This window comes from Salvelinus namaycush, unplaced genomic scaffold (assembly GCF_016432855.1).
Source record: "Salvelinus namaycush isolate Seneca unplaced genomic scaffold, SaNama_1.0 Scaffold3130, whole genome shotgun sequence".
Classification (NCBI taxonomy): domain Eukaryota; kingdom Metazoa; phylum Chordata; class Actinopteri; order Salmoniformes; family Salmonidae; genus Salvelinus; species Salvelinus namaycush.
The window spans coordinates 22,720-28,719 of record NW_024060043.1 but is presented as its reverse complement, the minus strand read 5'-3'; the positions used below and the strand labels follow the sequence as shown (position 1 = coordinate 28,719).

Below are 6,000 nucleotides of genomic sequence, written 5' to 3'. Positions count from 1 at the left end.
ATTTCTCATTTCCTCTACCTTTTGTCATGTTTTCTTCCTTTTTCGTCCTTTTTCACCTCCAACGCCACTTTCCTCTTCCTGTAGCTTACCCTTGCTCTATCAATCTTTTCCATGTCTTCTGAATCTGAAATTGCCTCTAAATCCATCTCTTCCAACCAACTCGAATTCTTCTTTCCTGTGCCTGTTGTGCTGCTTGTATCCATTTGCGTCTCCTGTATAGTTGTCAGCATCCCACTCCCCTCCACTTCACCTCCTTCCGAAGCACCCACATAGCCCGAGGCCCCCCCCAAAAACTGTGAGTCCCCAGTGCCTCCACCCATCCCACTCCCGTCCTCCTCCTGAAAACTCCCTCTTCTTATCTCTGAATCCATACTGCCTCCTATTTCCTCCGTCTTCTGTTCCATCTTTTCCCCTCTTCTTTTCTCCGTCTCTCCTCCCTCCACCACGTCTTCTCCTCCATCGTCTTCTTCTACTCGGGGTGATACATCAGCCTCCACAAAAAGATCCTGGCTCCCCTCCTCATTCACAACCTCTCCACATTTGCACTCGTCAGCTCTCATGTGACATCCTTCGCAAAATGCCCTTTCCTTTCCACCTACACATTCTCTTGCATAATGCCCTTGCTTCCCGCACTTATAACATTTAAATTCAGGGCAGTCCTTCACAATATGCCCAGGCTGAATACAAAGCCTACAAACTCTGACCTGCTTATCATGCATGACTCTAAAGTACTCTCCACCTTCAAGCGTATCAAACTTTGTAGAGTACGGCAGTGATTTCACAGTATCAGTGAATTTGACTTTGCAGTATCTCGTGCCATCTGCTATATCCGTGCCTGGCCAAACTCTCCTCCTGATTTCAGAGACTGCTGATACACCCCAGCTACATAGCTTGCCCAATATAGCACTGTCTTCCATGTATACAGGCAGATTCATGAACGACACCACCACTTCCTTCACATTAATATCTCTCGCCAGTATCTTGGTGTCCTTTATTCGTATTCCATCCATTAGCCGTTCTTTTCCTTTTTCATTCCTCATCGTAACTTCATACTTCTTTTCTCCTTTCATTCGGCATCCCACCACCTCTCCACACACCTCCTTAATTGCTCTTAGTAGTTCCATTGTCGTCACTTTGTCTTCTCCTTCCAACTCAATTGCCACCGTGTATTCTTTTCCATATTTCATTCCTTCTTTATCTTCATTTTTCTTCCGTTGCGCATTTTCGTTGTCCTTTTCCATTCCGTTTGTCGTTGCCATGTTGTCCGTCATAATATATCAAAAAATGGGTCCAAAAAAGGCTCTCCCCCAAGCAGAAAACCTGCAAGGGGGAAGACTAACCAAACTTTAAACTATTCAACTGAAGAAAATAATAAATTATATTGCAAAAACCAATTAATTAACAAAAATAGCTCTCGAGCAAACACTCTCCAGCAAACACTCACTCACAGCTCAGACACTCGCACCTGTCGTCACTTCTCCAATCAGGATGGCCGTATTCAGGCTGGTATGGCCGTAAGTGAAGGTACATCTCTTGGCACACCATATAAAGTCAAAGTGAGTCTGATAAACAGACATTGCATTCTCACCAATTAGATAAGCAGCTTGAACTTTGGCTCACTCAAAAAGTGGAAGAAATTACATATACTGTAGCCATCACTTTTTAGCACAGATAGTTGGATGAAATACAAACAAACCTTGCAAACATTTCTAAGCCAGGGCACATATTTCAGCCTTGTGGGAAAAAACGGACAAATACAATGACTTCTGACAAATACATCATCAGCAACAGTTTCCCATGCAGCTATCCTACTAGCCACAATAAATACACAAAAGCTCTGGATGTTGAAAACCTATTGCATTGTTCTGTGCTAAGGAGGAACGCATGTATGGACAATTTCATATTGGAAGCGCATGACACATCATGACCGGGGGGGGGTTAGAGTGGCTTCTCAACTATCTCCTGATTGAAGTACCAGCGTGGCATAAATACAATGCTGCATTTCGCAACATAATGTTTTGACAAAATGCCAACAATATTTTGCTACAAACAAATGTTTCCACCTTTCGATTGGTCCACAAAGTCTCCTTCACAACTGACTTCAAAGATCTCCATAAGCACAGTCAGTTGACTCAAGTCATCCTTAAGCCTGCCGCCAAGCAACGGTTTATCATTAACAAAGACATCAGGGTAAAGCGCAAACAAGCGCTACCATAAATTTTGCAATCGAGATTCCCACATTTGGAAAATTCGCAAGGGGTCAGCACAGCCAGAGTGGAATGGCTGAGCCCAACACCGGGTGAACCACCTTCTTGATCACGGTATCTCTTCTGCTTAGTGGAGGAAAAGTCTCTCCAGTGCCAACATTTTCCGCTAACGGTAACCACTTTGTGTTCTGATAATATCATATCACATCGACCTGCGTTAAATGCCGTTTAGGAATGCACTTGCACACAGAGTAGTGAAAAAGTAGTTTATTTTGTTTACTAGATTATATCAGTGAACCACTAGATTCCCATCATGCAACACTGTCGAAAAAATCACCAATTACTTTTTAATATCTTAACCTATCTGATATCACAAATGTTTACAATATGACGAAATACAATCACATTCAGACACACACACACACACACAGACAAATGCATGAAACCAATTGATTTATTATCGATAACATCTCAGATTCTCTTGTGCTTTTGATTTACTCCATAAAAGAAGGGTTGTAATTCCAACATGGAAAACACAGGGCCATCAGACACCAGTCCAGTTCCACTCCTCACCAGCATTATTTCCTTTGATCATTTGAACAGGGCGAGGGAGCACAGAGCACACACAAGCTGCATTCAGTAACAATATTCTTATTTGTCTTATAAATAAAAGGCAGTTGCTCCCTGACAACACAAGGAACTTTGATCGTATTAAAAGGGCAGGGGAGACTAGCCCATAGAAGCTGCATTTAGTCAATTCAGCATCAAATGCTTACTACAAGGCAGTGTTGCTGATGAAATAATGCCACACCCCCTAGTGGACAAAAGGCTTATAGCACCTGGTATTCCCAGGCGGTCTCCCATCCAAGTACTAACCAGGCCCGACAGTGCTTAGCTTCCGAGATCAGACGAGATCGGGAGTATTTTTATTTTATTTCTTTTATTATGAAAAAACTCATAACATTTACAACATTCAATCAACAATCAAAAGGTTGAACAATTCATCCTTTTACAAAATCAAAAAAAAGAAAAGAAAATAAAACCTATTAAAAACACAATCATCCACCAAAACCAATTAATAATTAAAAACAAGTTTTCCATTCGACTCAATTTCAATAAAATTGCTCCCCCACACAAACAATTTTTCAAAATTACATCCACCATATTTATATATTACTTCTATATCTTTCTCTAACATACTTCTAAATAAAACCTCTACACTCACAATTTTCCCTTCATAATGTCCCAAATTCCTTCTTAGTCTTACAGCGTATCTGGCATGACTAAGAACAAAATTCATAAAATTAAAATTAATAACTTTGCTTTTCCCAGTTAAACCAAAAAGAAACAACCTCCTCCACTCAACCCCAGCAACAATCTCTTCTCCCCACTGTTGTACTAAAATCCCCTTTAAAAACTTATGAAACTCATCTAATCTACTACATTCAACAAAAAAGTGCATAAAATTTTCCACCCCCGTACCACAAATATCACATTCTCTTTTAACTTCTTGCGACTACAGGGGGTGCTGTTCCGAATTAGCATTTTGTCGTCTCCAAATTAAACTGCCTAGTACTCAATTCTTGCTCGTACAATATGCATATTATTAATTCTATTGGAAAGAAAACACTTTCTAGTTTCATACAAAGTTGGAATGATGTCTGTGGGTGACCCAGAACTCTTTCTACAGCGAAATCCATGACAGACAGTGAAAGGTCTGAGAGCGAAGCTCTGGTTTCAGATCAGTTTTTAAGGTCTCTGTCTATCCTATGGAACGACACGAACTGCACCCGCCTTCCCCTGGATGTCAGTAACCAATGAGAAGTGGAATGGGCCTTCTCCGTAGCTCTCAGAGGTTATAAAAGACCAAGGAGTGAGAGTAGCCCCCCTTTCGACGCTCGCCCTTACGCAGGAAGGGACCTCCGGACGCCATTTTCACAGGCTCGGTTATCAACTTGAAATGTATCCGTCTGTAATTTAATTCGATATAGGACTTAGAAACATCATAAGGTAGTTAATTTAAACCGTTTTATAGGAAATTATATCCGTTTAGTGCGATTTTGAGGAATTTCTTTGTTGTGCACTCTGAAACTTTGGACACGTTTTGTGGTCCCGTTCGATCGTTAGTGGATATTTCGAAGGACAGAGGACATCTATCGACCAAAAGACGTTTATAACATAGAAAGGATACATTGCCCAAGAATATGATGGAAGAACAGCTCATAGTAAGCAATATTTAATATGATAAATTGTTGTTCTGTCGAAATATTTTAAACGCATATTTCGCCATTTTGTTTGGTGTAGCTTCACTTGGCGAACCCTGTATTGAAAAGTAAGGATAATTTTACAAATGTAAATCAGCGGTTGCATTAAGAACTAATTTGTCTTTCGATTCCTGTCAACCCTGTATTTTTTAGTCAAGTATATGATTAGCTTTCAATTAAACTAGATCACTCTGATAGATGACGTCAGACATATTGAGGCTTGATTTCCTAGTATTTTTATTGTGTAACCACGGTTTTGTATGGCTAAATATGCACCTTTTCGAACAAACTGTATATGTATGTTGTAAAATGATGTTACAGGAGTGTCATCGGAAGAATTCTGAGAAGGTTAGTGAAAAAATTAATATCTTTTGGCGATGTTGACGTTATAGCGCTCTTTGGCTGGAATCGATGCTCTGGTAACGTTTGCACATGTAGTATGCTAACTTATCGATTTATTGTGTTTTCGCTGAAAAACGCTTAGAAAATCTGAAATATGGTCTGAAATCACAAGAACTGGGTCTTTCCATTGCTATGCTTTGTCTATTTTTATGAAATGTTTTATGATGAGTAAATTGGTCATACACGTTGCTCTATCTAGTAATTCTAGTCGATTTGTGATGGTCGGTGCAATTGTAAACTGTGATTTCTACCTGAAATATGCACTTTTTTCTAACAAAAACTATCCTATACCATGAATATGTTATCAGACTGTCATCTGATGGTTTTTTTTATAGGTTATTGGCTATCAATATCTTAGTTGAGCCGAATTGGTGATAGCACCTGAAGGAGTAAGAAACTGATGGAGTTAGAATAGTGGTGTATTTTGCTAACGTGTTTAGCTAATAGATTTACATATTTTGTCTTCCCTGTAAAACATTTTAAAAATCTGAAATGGTGGCTTTATTCACAAGATCTGTATCTTTCATCTGGTGTCTTGGACTTGTGATTTAATGATATTTAGATGCTACTATCTACTTGTGAAGCTATGCTAGCTATGCTAATCAGTGTGTGGGGGGTGGGGGGTGATCCCGGATACGGGGTTGAGGTTCGGTAAAGGTTAATATCTCTATTTATTTGATGTAAAACCACGTTCGTAAAAATTCTATTATGTTTCATTTTAAAATCATTGTCTTCACATTCTATAGAATTATATTTTACATTTACATTCTTCCATATTGATTTTACATCTATATTTGCAAACACCCTAGACCACACTTTTTCCGAAGCAGGAGTTTTTATCTCTCTTAAAATACATTTTTCATAAACTTTTTTAACTTTCAAACCTGACAAATTATGCTTCTTCCCATTACCTTCATAATATAAAACCGGTAAACCCCTAGCTCTTGTTGCCACCTCTTTATTTATTAAAACACCCCACTCCCCAGGAAGACATCCTAATATTCTCTTATACATGTTCTCCACAGTAGTTCTACTTATTTCATCATTTTCTTCAACCACATTATCAAATATTGCCTGACTTGGAAGGAACCCCGGAATTACCTCATATAAGATGTCCCCAATCTGTC

At 39.2% G+C, this 6,000-nt stretch overlaps 1 pseudogene; it reads right to left on the bottom strand.

The window, feature by feature from the left end:
* Positions 1-2,191: 2,191 nt before the first annotated feature.
* Positions 2,192-2,341, bottom strand: LOC120039953 (annotated as a pseudogene).
* Between the last annotated feature and the right edge of the window lie 3,659 nt (positions 2,342-6,000).